Source organism: Delphinus delphis, chromosome 10 (assembly GCF_949987515.2).
Source record: "Delphinus delphis chromosome 10, mDelDel1.2, whole genome shotgun sequence".
In the NCBI taxonomy this organism is placed as follows: domain Eukaryota; kingdom Metazoa; phylum Chordata; class Mammalia; order Artiodactyla; family Delphinidae; genus Delphinus; species Delphinus delphis.
The window spans coordinates 78,156,035-78,168,908 of NC_082692.2; the positions used below are offsets into that span (position 1 = coordinate 78,156,035).

At 40.7% G+C, this 12,874-nt stretch overlaps 1 protein-coding gene across 2 annotated transcripts in view; it reads left to right on the forward strand.

Moving 5' to 3' along the window:
* ATXN7 (ataxin 7) overlaps positions 1-12,874 on the forward strand; it is a 139,540-nt gene that overhangs the window by 21,654 nt on the left and 105,012 nt on the right. For both annotated transcript variants that reach the window (XR_011246647.1, XM_069541163.1), the window contains exon 2: positions 5,909-6,007. The gene's annotated coding sequence lies outside the window, so the exon portion shown is untranslated. The remainder of the gene's footprint in view (positions 1-5,908; positions 6,008-12,874) is intronic.

The following is a 12,874-nucleotide window of genomic DNA, read 5'->3' on the forward strand; positions in this document are numbered from 1 at the left end:
TCCCCTGGCAGAATATTGGGGGAGAAACCCTCTCTGTCCCCCAAGGCTGGCATCCTCGCATTTAACTCCACAGACTTTTTATTCTTCTATGAAGAGGACAACAGTAGTATTGGGCTGTGATTTACCTCTACTCCCTTCTTTCCAGAACTTTCTCAGTGTTGAACTCTCTCTGTGAGTTTGTCAGGGAAGAGTGAGGGTAAATGTCAGAACAGCTACTTTTTGCTCAGGCCTAATTGCAAGTTCTTAGCAAGGCAAGAACATCCCATCCAGGCCCATGTTAACTTGAGTGGATGGGTAGCTGTCAGAGCCTGTGGTTCCTTTAACTTAATTCTGTTCAGCAAACATTTATTAACAGCCGTGGGGATACAAGGTTGAAATGTTGCAGACCCTGCCTCTAAGAAACCGACTTAGGAAGGGTGAGTTTCTTGGAAGATAGGAAGAAAGGAATTCAAGGTGGTGAGAAGACCAGGTGTGGAGGAATAGAGGTAGGAATTGCTGTGGGCGGCAGCGGAAGGAATGGCACAAGCTCAGCTCCGGTATGCAGCTGCCTCAGGTCTGCCCCTAATCGGCCTCTCCTCGCAAGCCTCAGTTTTCTCTCTTTTAAAGGAGTGGAGTAAAAGTTCTGACATCATAGACCTGGGACGATTAAGTGAGATGATATATGTAAAGGGTTTACTATGTGTTAATAGTACTGGGTACATAGTAAGTGCTTAGTACATGTCAGCTGCTACTATTGTTATTGTTTTTGTGTGCTTCTGTAAATCGACTTGTAAACCCACTGCCTTGACCAAGGATTTTGTGCAGGCAAATTAGAGAACTACTGGGAATTTTATTATATTTTTGGTTCTCTCTTAAGGCTACTGGTGAAAGAGTATACTGTAGTCACAACTAATGGAAAAATGGCCTGCTGACCCCTGAGCTAAAAGGATAGAGAGCCCAGTTAATCTCAGTGAAATCTGGGAGAGTTAGAGATGGGAGAGCCGTGAGACTTAAATAGCAAAGGGAGGGAGGGATGGCTATGTTGAACCCTTTGGAGAGAAGAGGGGCTCAATGTGTGTGGATATGTAGAAGTTGTCAGAAAATGGAGCCTCCTTTCTTTTTTTTTTTCAATGTTTATTTTATTTTATTTATTTATTTTTGGCTGCTTTGGGTCTTCGTTGCTGCATGCAGTTCTTCTCTAGTTGCGGTGAGCAGGGGCTACTCTTTGTTGCCGTGCGTGGGCTTCTCATTGCGGTGGCTTCTCGTGTTGCAGAGTACGGGCTCTAGGCGCATGTGCTTCAGTAGGTGTGGTGCACGGGCTCAGTATTTGTGACTCATGGGCTCTAGAGTGCAGGCTCAGTAGTTGTGGCTCACAGGCTTAGTTGCTCCGCAGCATGTGGGATCTTCCCGGACCAGGGCTCCAATCCGTGTCCCCTGCATGGGCAGGCGGATTCTTAACCACTGTGCCACCAGGGAAGCCCTGGAGGCTCCTTTTAAAATGTTAAGACTTCGCGTGAGGAGTTTTATGGAGGGTCAGGAAAGCCCACGACTGACTGCAGGTACTAAAACGTATCCCTGAAACCTAGGCCAGAGGTGCTGGAGTCCTTCCTAGTAACTGGCTTCAGCTCTCTCTTTACAGGTTATGTTTTCAAACTCTTTTTTGTGTTCAGTGGAGTGACCCTTAGAGCAGTAGGTGCAAAAACTTGACGGTATCTGTGGGAGATTTATTCCAATACTGCACTGTGGACCCTCCAGTCCCATGGTATCCATGGGTTCCGCATCCACGGTTTCAACCAACTGCAGACTGTAAACATAGTGCCCGACCAGATGAGTGATGGTTGAATCCACGAATGTGGAACCTGTGGATAGGAGGGCCAACTGTGTAGAGTTTCATTATTAAATTTGCTTTGCCAGGGAGAAAACCGGTTAGGGTGAAAGCAAGGTGGAACTTGGGTGGGAAGAGAGTGAATAAACTAGGGACACTGTCAAATCATATTTTTGGAGAATATGCCTACAGTTGACAATGTAACCTGTTTTAAAAATTTTGGTTTGTGGTTTTTCATTTGGGAGAAGAGACTTAGGAAAATGACAAAGGCTCACTGTCACAAGCTTGGCTGCCTACAGGAGACAGGCCTGGAAGGAAAATAAGTGATGTGGCCAAGCTGCGTACTTTGGGAAGTACATGCCCACTGACAAGAGTAGCCCACGACGCAGCATCAGCCAGTTATCCCCATGTGGGAAAGCTGGCCTCAGTGGCCAGATTTTTGGACCTTCAAAGAGAAAGTGGAAATACGGAATTTTAAGTGAATCCTTCTAACTTTTAAATATTAGCAACAAATTCCCTTTTTCTCCCCCTAAGATCACCAAGCAAACAGACAAAAAAGTGAACTATTTTAGGCCCATGTTCTTTGTTTGCAGTGAGAGTCAAAGAGTGGAGAGAAAAATGTGTAACCTGGGAGTTAGGCAGCTCAAATGAATACACTCCTGGTTCTGGTGCCCGCAAGGCACAGAACCTGGCATGGGGCACGTGCTTCACAGGTTTTCATTGAATAAATAAACCGGCTGAGGTAAACCTCTCTAGAGAGATGGAGAGAGGCGTCCGCCTTCCCTCACCTCCAGCTTAGAAGATAGAATCAAGTCAAAACCTGTGTTGCCCTCCTTGTTGGGCCCACCCTTCTAGCCCTTTCTCTTCCCTTTCACAGCCTCTGCAAGCACCTGAGGTGCATTCTCACACTGCAGCTCCATGGTTTGCCTAGAATTTAAGGAAGTTTAGGAAATAAAAAGAAAGTGTATACTGCTATGCTTAAAAACAGGACCAACCCAGTGTAGCCTGTATTTTCTTTCCTGTATCATGGTTAGTGCTTAATTTTGATAGACTCAATTGTATAACAAGAAGTGATCCAGATTATGCCATAAATTGCAACAAGGGTCTCAGAGTCTTAAAAGGACGTAGAAATGTTACTCCTGGAAAATAAGTCATTTTCTTCGTTAAAGTTGATATAACAGTGCCCATGTAACAGTGTGGGCTTTTTGCTGTTTAAAGTTAATGAGAGGATTTTTCTGAACCCTTGGGCATTCCACAGGATCTTCTTTTATATCAAATTCTGCTGATATCTGCCCTTTTATTTATTTATTTATTTTTAGTACAGAAGTTTTACTGTCTTGAGCAAGATTATTTTTGTTGCGGTTATCAGAAATCAATTCCTAAAAATTCAAGCTCTGATTAGGGGGGGCCATTTACCCTTCAGGTCCAGGGGATTCTTAAAACCCTACAGAAGGATGTGCTTGGGTCCTCTGGGAGACTATACGTGGGACAGGAAAGCCCTAGAACCCCCTGGGCAGAAACTGTTTCCCTTTCTGTCCTGTGGGGCTTCAGGGCCTCCTGGGGCTGATGTACTCTGAGCAGCATGTTCATTCGTCAGTCTTTGCTGACTGGCTTTTTCCTAGAGACTGAGGGCACATGGGGGAGCTTGCAGCGTAGACCAGAGTAGACCCTCTTTGTCCCAATTTCTAGTGCTCAGGAGAACCAGTTGAATGTCTCAGTTTGGCTCATGTGTCCAGCTTTCACCAAAACAAGAGAGGAGTTTGGAGTTTCATAGTACAAGCATTACTTGGCATTGGGTTACATGGTGCTTACAAAAAGGGTCACCATGGGCTAGGCAGCTACTCTAGGAGAAAGCCATCTTTTACAAGCTCCATCTTCCACCCCCCAACCAAAAATTTAAAAAAAGAGTAAATAAATTAAATTTATGCCTGTCAGGACTTTGGAGAACACTCAGATTAGGTCTTTTCTTTCTTCTTGTTTCCATCTCCTCTCCCACCTCTAATGGGTTGCCATTTAAAAAATCTTTTAAAAAATCGTATTTTTTGAATGCTTGTTACATAGTAGGTGGTGAATGAGTAAAAGCTATCACGTTTTATGTTTCTATTGTTAGAAAGTGTTCTCCAGTCTTCCTTTTAAATTATTTCTTTCTCTTCGCAAAACAAAATTAAGTTGCTGTTTAGGCAGTTTGGTATACTGGAAAGGGAACTAAATAGCACCAAAGGTCTCCATTCTGGTTCCAGTTTCAAACCATTTATTTTCTGGGTTATCTTGAGCAAATTATGACCTTCTCTCAGTTTGTTTCCTCACTAGTAAAATGGAGATCATAAATAACAGCTCTTTTGAGCACAGTGTTATTGTGAAGATAAAATGAAAGAACATATACAAATATGTGATAGTTGCTTTTTTCCTACTAAAGAAAGATTTCTGACCCCTACTCTAAGTAGAAAAGTTACTATTTTTAAATGCTTATTTTTAGTAACTGCCACTACCATTTTTCTCTAAGAACAGGGTTTCTCTTAAAGCATTTTTACAGTATTCAGGCTAGTAAACGGTGAATTCTTTTTACTAAGGCAAACACTATCTTGGGGGAGATTTCATAGCACTCTGATGACTTCCTTGGATACTTTGGAGATATAGCTGAAGTGTTCTGATGGAAAACTGAAAACCAGCTTGACTTAGAGAAGTAGGGTCAAGCACACATGATGCCGGTGTTGTATCTGCATCTCCAGCCTACCTTGAAGGAATCACCTTCAAAGAGGTGGTTATCTGTAACGTAACATCTTTATTGGCTGCTTGTATCCTGGGAATTTGTAGCTTCCTTTGAGTGATTTTGCATAGCCGTAAAATGTTTAGAATGCAAAGAAATGAATTTTGGCTCAGGACAGACATGTTAAACAAGATAGTGGCTTTTATTAGAAATAAGGCAGAAAAGGAACACTGAAATGGAAATCAGAGAAAATTTTTAAAAGATAGGAGACTGGGAAGCAATTAGAAATCTGAGAAAGAGAAACAGCTGGCTTATAAAGATTGTAGGAATGATTACTTTACTGAATGATTACACTGCTGAGTAACATTTTGTGGGTGAATAAAACTGTTTAAAAAAGGGAGAGGGGAAGGATATGATCCAGGAATAACTTAAAAGCCAATAAAGGTAATTATGAAAAAATGTTCAAACATGGCATAGAATTTCAGCCACTGACTTTGGAAGATGCTTTATTGGCACCTCAAACCATAGAAATATTTGCCGTCTTAGAGTACGTGATAATAAATAAAAGTTGAGCAAAGCCTTGGTGTATAGCCAGTGAGGATTATAGGAAGAGAAGTGTATTACCAGTGAATTTTTCATATGAAATCAGCCTGCCTTGTGCTTTATCTACTTGGACAGCATCTGTTGCATAGCTGTGTCATTGCCCACATTTGCTGTTTTTTTCCCTCCTGCTGCATGTCAAACTTGAAAACCAGCTTAATTTCTAACTCTGGTTTGTTAATCTCCAGTCCCTTGATTCCATAACTTAATGCTCTTCCCCAAATTAATTTGAGTAGTACCCACATTCTACTTGAAATATGTATGAGTGCACATGTACAAAAATATGCAGATAAGGCAACAGGTAATTTCTTTGTGTTTTTTTAGGAAGATGGTTTAATTTTTTGTTTCCTGTTTATACTATTATGAATTGTTTTTATAAACTGCTGAATGTTAAAGGACAGAGAGAGCTTTCCAAATAATATTCTCACTCAGTGTGTTATGTGTGGGTTAAAATCTGACAGGTTTCATAGGAGCAGGCTTTCTGAATAGCCATTTAAAAAATTAAGTGAAAACTCACTAGTGGCAAATTACACACAATGATTTTAAGCCCCAGGAGGCTGACTCTATGTACATATTGAATAGTTGTTTGTTCCTAGTTTATTGTATAAATATAGCCAATTAAGTTCATTGTTAAAAAAAATTGAATTGCATTTGTTGTAAAATTGGTAAAGTGACTCGAATTTTAACACTTCGACATTTTAAACACATATAATTTTGGGACACCTGGCAACTAATGAGATTGTAGATTTCTGATTAATTTTATACATTGTTTCATCGCTTTGCCCCTTTTTTTGTAGGTCTGAACAAAATTAAGAAGAAGGAGCTTCTACAATCACAGCAGATGAAGATCCACTGGTAAATCGATCAGGATTTTTGGCCTGCCCTCCAAAGAAAAGGTAACTGGTTCTTTCAGCATAGCACAGCTGAGTAAATGCTGCAGTGCCTCTGATTATAATGGAGTTTGAGTTTTACCAAAGGATGATAATTTTTTAAATTTAAGGTATCTGAGTAAGGTCTCCAATTTTAAGCATTGGCTCATTGAATAGCTTATTAATATGAAATGACAGTGAATTTTAGAGTACAATATTTTTAGATGTTTGTCAAAATAAAATCTGCTAAATAACCTTCCCTCCCCCAAATTCATTAAAATTTTTGGAATACTTTGGAGATAGGAACCTGCACCACCCGTCCCCCGCACCAATCCATATTCACCTTTTCCTGTGAAGTCATCTAAAGATGTGCTCTTGCATTTTTGTCCTGTTCCACTTTCCCAAGCTCCTGTTTTCTTCTCTCTACAAGCATTGTAGACCCAGCTGCTGAGGGCAGGGGAGATTGTAAGGAAATTGTAAAACCGACCGGAGAACTTCAGGTGCACTTTCTGGGCCCAGTGCCTTTGCCCAGCCTGCTGGCTCTGCTCGTGAGCAGTCCCAGATCATTACAAAAATAGCAGTCACCATTGATTGAGTTCCTCGCTGCATACTCACTATTTTCATTTACTATTTGGGGAGGAGGGTGGTAAGTTTCATATAATGTGAAAAAGAAGAAAAATTTCTGAAGGTGTTTTTATTAAAAAAAAAAAATGATGCATCCTCCCATCTACTCTTGAAAGGAATGAGGGGGGCTTCCAAGTTAAGATGCAGTTTAAGATGAGTCATTGAAGGATAAAACTGAACAGAACCCAAACAGGAAAGACCAAAGGAGTTTCAGCCTCTGAAATTGATCAACTTACAAATTTAGGCAACAAATGCAATGCCTCAGTCAGGTTTTAGGCATCTGTAGCAAAGATGGAAACATTTTGGACAACATGAACATGCATCTGCAAAGATAACATTTTGACTGTGACCAAACAGAAACAGGAGCTTGTAGAAGGATGTAGCAGTTTTGTTAAGGTGTTTAGAAGAACAGGACTGGGCAGCTCTGAAGTCTCCACCTTCAAAATAGGCCCTTAAAATTTTCCAGCCCAAAGCTGAAAGGCCAGCAGTGCAGAGGTATCTTTCAGTGATCATCAAAGTCATCACAAAGGATGGCATTCACTGTGGAATGTTTGGAAAGTGCCAGAGAAGCAAGAAGCAGGGCTTTCCTAGATGGTGGTCAGCAACTGGCAGTGGTGGGATATGAGGGAGTGGGAGGTGAAGGTAGAGAGGAAACATTTGACAGAAATATGCCAAAGGATCTCTTTAGTCCATAACTGTTTACTGAGCTTCTGCTACGTGCAGAAGGATTATCCTTGAGGAGGAAAAGAGAAGAATAGGAGGTGATTTTCAAAGACTATAATTATGACTTACCCTTTTTGAATACCGTTCCGATGAAAAGTCAAGTATAGTAGGATACCAGGAAGCCAGTGACAAGGGGGGTAAAGAAGTATCGCAACTCTCAAGACTGCAGGGATTAGACACGTGGAGGAATGAAGTGGACCAGGTGGAACTATGAGAAGCTGTTAAATTCATGACTAATCTCAAAGGGCTTTTACCTTTTCAATGCCAGCTGATCCTAGTCCCAAAATCCATTCAACAGATATTAATGGAGTGCCTACTTATATGCTGTGCTCTTCCAGGCACGGGGAATTAATTAGTAAATCAAAGTCCCTGCCATTGTGGCACTTACCTTTTAATAAGAAGAAATAGATGTAGCAAATGTAATAAGTAAATACATTGATTTGACTTCTGTTTTAATAAAACCACTCTGGCCACTTATATTGAGATAGGATATAGAGGGCAAGGGTAAAAGCAGTGAAAGCAGTTAAACTATGGTTATTGAAATAACCCAGACCTTTCAGAATTTTAAGGGAACTGAAATCGTAACTTTAATGACTTTTCTTGATTTTTTTCAAAGTTAGCAATTTAAGAAAACAGTTTGAGTCCACCTAAATAAGTCGGTGGGATTCTGCCACGTGGTGACAGTTTGCTACCTTGGGTATAGAAGTGATAAAGGAAGTCAGAAAAAGGTGAGGACTTTGGGCCAGGCTAAGTTGGGGAAGGTCAGTGTTGACTTGAAACTCACACGAAAGCTTGATTTTGATTAGCACATGAAGCTGAAGGAAGGGAAAAGATAATGGCATGTAACTAGTCACAGTAGCAAAAAGGTGGAAAGAACCCAAACGTCCATCACCTGATGAATGGATAAACAAACTGGCATATCCACACAGTGAAATTTTATTCAGCCATAAAGTAGAAAAAATTACAGATATATGCTCCAACAAGGGTGAACCTCGAAAACCTGGCTAACTGAAAGAAGCCAGACGCAAGAGGTCACATACTGTACGGTTTCAACATTGTGAAATATCCAAAATAGGCAAATCTATTGAGAAAGAAAACAGATGTGGTTTCTAGGGGCTGTGAGAGGGATGGGAGACGGGGAGTGACTGCTTAACAGGTACAGGGTTTCCTTTCGGGGTGATGAAATGTTCTGGAACAAAATAGTGATGATGATTGCACCACATTGTAGTGTACTAAATGTCACTAAGTTGTATACTTTAAAATGGTGAATTCTATGTTATGTGAATTTTACCTCAATTTTTTTTTAAAAAAGGATGGCATGTGGAAAAGTATTTGAAGGATGTGTATTTTATGTCTTGTTTAGCTGGAGTGGAGTCTTTGTAAGGGGGCGTGATGGATGATAAAACTGGAAAAAAAGGATGTTGAGTCAGATAGTGAAAGTTGTTGGCTGCCAGGCAAGCAGTTTAGACTCTCTTCTGTTAGCAGCTGTAAAACATAGCAGTGTGTACTCCCTAAGTAAGAAGGAAACTGAAGAGAGGTTGGTGCTTTGGGAATCGCAGCCTCTGGGATTCAAAGCAAAGCAAGCGGCCTCTGGCTTTATCAATCTGTGCTATTGCTGCTCACCTCGTGGAATTTTATGATAACCTCATGGAAGTCGCAAACAAAATTAGAGTTTCTTCATCTTTTAAAGAATATGCTTATTATAGTTCCTGATTATAAGTGTGTGTTATTAAAATATTAGATAACTATGTGAGGTGATTGATATGTCAACTAACCTTATCGTGGTAATTGTTTTGAGATATATATATATCCATATCTGTATATCTATCTCAAGTATCTCAAATCATCACATTGTATACCGTAAACATACACAATCTTATGTGTCAATTATATTTCAGTAAAACTGGAAAAAAATTTAAACATTATATAAACCCTAATAAAAAGCATAATAATTACATTCCTTCCCTCCCTAGTACCCATAAATCCAAAGCTATCTAGACTGTTGTCTGTGAATAGACTCATCGTCATCATCATTATTACATTTTCACAAAAACAGGCACATATTATGCATAGTATTTTGCATGTCACTTTAAAAAAACTTACATCTTGGCTGTCTTTCTACTTCTTTCTTCTGGATTGCTACATTATATGCTAGACTTTCATTTGTAAAAACGAGCAAAAAAATTGAAAAGCAAATGCCATTTACCTCTATTACGAAGAAAATGAGGTATCATAAAATGTAAAAGTAGCTAACATTTAATGGGCCCTAACTATTTGCCAGGCGCTCTTCTAAGCATATTAATTCACTCACTCCTTGTAACAACCTGATGAGGTAGATACTGTTTTGATCCTCCTTTTACAGAGAAGTTAACTGAGGCAGAGACAAAATGTGTCCTGTTACGGTCCATGGTTAGGCAGTAGCAGAAATGGGCTCCAGGACCAGCTTCAGCTCCAACTGATGGTTGTTACGAGGGAGCTTGTGGCCACTGGTGTGAGATTATAAAGATTTTTCAAGAGAAGTCAATCTGGAATTTTGTGTGAAATTTTCCAGATTTTAATGTTGGCTTTTAAAAAAATAGCTTTATTGAGATATAATTTAAATGCCGCAAATTTACCACTTTAATCATTTTTAGTGTATTGACAATGTTGTGCAGACAACACGTCTATCTAGGTCTAAACCATTTTTATCACCCCCAAAGGAAACATCGTTTCCATTAAACAGTCACTTTCCATCCTCCCCTCTCACCAAACCCTGGAAGCCGCTGCTCTGCTTTGTTTCTGTGAATTTGCCTATTTTGGATATTTCACATAAATGAAATCATATAATATGTGGCCTCTGTGTCTGGCTTCTTTTACTTAGCTTGTTTTTGAGGTTCATCCATGTTGTGGCATGTATCAGTACTTCATTCCTTTGAATGGGTGAATAATACTCTATTGTGTGGCTGGGTATACCACATTTTACTTAGCCATTCTTCAGTTGATGGACACTTGGGTTGTTTCCACCTTTTGGCTTTGTGAACAATGCCATTATGAACATTGGTATACAAGTATCTCTTTGAGTCCCTGCTTTCAGTTCTTTGAGTGTATACCTAGAGGTGGAATTGCTGGATCATATTGTAATTGTTTGTTTAACCTTTCAAAAGACTGTCAAACTGTTTTCCACAGGGGCTGCACCATTTTACATTCCCATCAACAATGTAGAAGGATTCCTATTCCTCCACATCCTTACCAACACTTGTCATTTTCTGTTTTTGTTTGTTTTTATTTCCTTACTAGCCATCCTAGTGGGTGTGGAGTGGTATCTCATTGTGGTTTTGATTTGTATTTCTCTAATGACAAATGATGTTGAGCATCTTTTCATGTGCTTGTTGGTCATTTGTATTATCTCCTTTGGAGAAATGTCTGTCGAGATCCTTTGCCCATTGCAAAAATTGGATTCTTCGTCTTTTGTTGTTGTTGTTGTCAGAGCTCTTTATACATTCTAGATACAAGTCCCTTATCAGATATTGGATTTGCAAAAATTTTCTCCATTCTCTTTTCACTTCCTTCAGGGTGTCCTTTGAAGCACAAAAGTTTAATGATTTTGATGAAGTCCAGTTTATCTATTTGGCCCTGTTTTGTAAGAAATACTTGGTAAGTTGGATTCCAGTCTTCTAATCATCCACTTGTGCTTGCTGCTGTGCTGCCACTTCCCCCAGAAACCATTTGGAAAAATCCTAATGTTTTGTGAAGATCCCTGTTTTCTGAAGTGGAGGCAAGAAGCTCTAGAAAGCAGCAAAGATAGATTTCCTACCAGTAGTGGTTTTGTTTTGATTCACCGTTTTGGCTCCTGAAGTTCCTTCACTTGGAGCAGTTTGGTGGAGAGGAGGATGCAGTAGAAAGTGGAGAAGATCATGGTCTCCGGGTCCTGCAGATTTTATGTCAAAAGAGAGGTTTGAATAGGTTAAAATAAAACGTCAAAACTTTGCTGTGAGTCATAGGTGGTGCTATTTAAAATCAGAGAGGCCCGGGGAGAGAAGTAACTGTGTGTTTCTGGGAAGAATGGTTTAGGGACCCTGAAATCTGGAGAGTCATTTGGGTTCAGGTCTCGCCCTTTGTATGAGAAAATATGTGTTTAGGTTGGGGGTTGAAGGTAGGGAACTGTATTCATTCATAGTCATTCACTCACATGTTAGTGAAATGTAGTAAAATCTGCATGCCATCTATCTTTACCAAGAGATGGAAGGTTTTGTTTTAGAGGTGGAAAGGGGTTGCAAGCCTTTGTGGAACAGTCTGCCTTTGGGGAAGCAGTACAAACCCAGATGGGTTCCTGGATCAGGGTGTACACAAAGAATGTGGAAAAGTTAGGTGGATTGTGTTTGCTAGATCTGTGTCTTTACTTAGGACTGGAACTTTGCTGCAGAAAGGGGGAAGAAAAAGCTGTGCTGTTCCTTCCTTCTTGTACTAACACACCTATACTGTTAGTCCTAGAGTTCAGCCCTAAGGCATTTTGCTGACCAGCTTGGGGACCTGGACACTGCACATCTTATGGTTTGTGAGGAGGTGGGTTCCATGTTCCAAATGACACCCTTATGTTGGAATGCAAACTGTTAATCTTTGGGAGACTAAGCATATATCTCATTGCCACCTTGATTTCAGGGCATATACTCTTAACCCTAGTCCAGGAAGTCCAATTTAGATTTAGATGTAGAAGTGGGGATGAGTTCCTATGAGGTTAGTGTGAGATCAGGAAAGATTTTGTTAAGGAAATGAAACTTGAGGGGGAACGTAACTGAACAGTAGGATTTCAGCCAAGGTGGGGGGAAGCATTACAGATGGCGTGGCCTGTATGAACAAAGGCTTGAGAGCTGGGATCTGGAGGGGGAGCATATTCAAAGCTATGAATTGGTCATTTGGGCTGGACTGTAGGGTACCTGCAAGAGGGAACACTGTAGATGCGATGGAGCTGAGCCTGGGGCCACCTGGAGAGGGCCTGGAGTGCTAGCAGAAAAGTTTTTATTGAGTTCAGTGGTCAGTGCTGAGCCCCTGAAAGTGTTAGAGCAAGGACTGACAAACTAATGCCATGCTTTACCCTGCAAAAATGATCTGCTAGCATATCATGGCTAGATTAGAATTGGGGCTTCTTATGTGATAGGTATGGTGATAGTAATGATAGCTCTAGGGTAGGGTACTTTTGCACTATTAACTTTTTTAATATTCCTCGTAAAGTAGATACTCCTATTTTACATCATGTTTATTTATTTATTTATTTGGACTTTGTTGGGTCTTTGTTGCTGCACGGGCTTTCTCTAGTTGCGGCGAGCAGGGGCTACTCTTCATTGCGGTGCACGGGCTTCTCACTGCGGTCGCTTCTCTTGTTGTGGAGCACGGGCCCTAGAGCTCGCAGGATTCAGTACTAGCAGTGCGTGGGCTCTGTAGTTGTGGCTCGTGGGCTCTGGAGTGCAGGCTCAGTAGTTGTGGCGCACAGGCTTAGTTGCTCCGTGGCATGTGGGATCTTCCTGGACAAGGGATCGAACCCGTGTCCCCTGCATTGGCAGGCGGATTCTT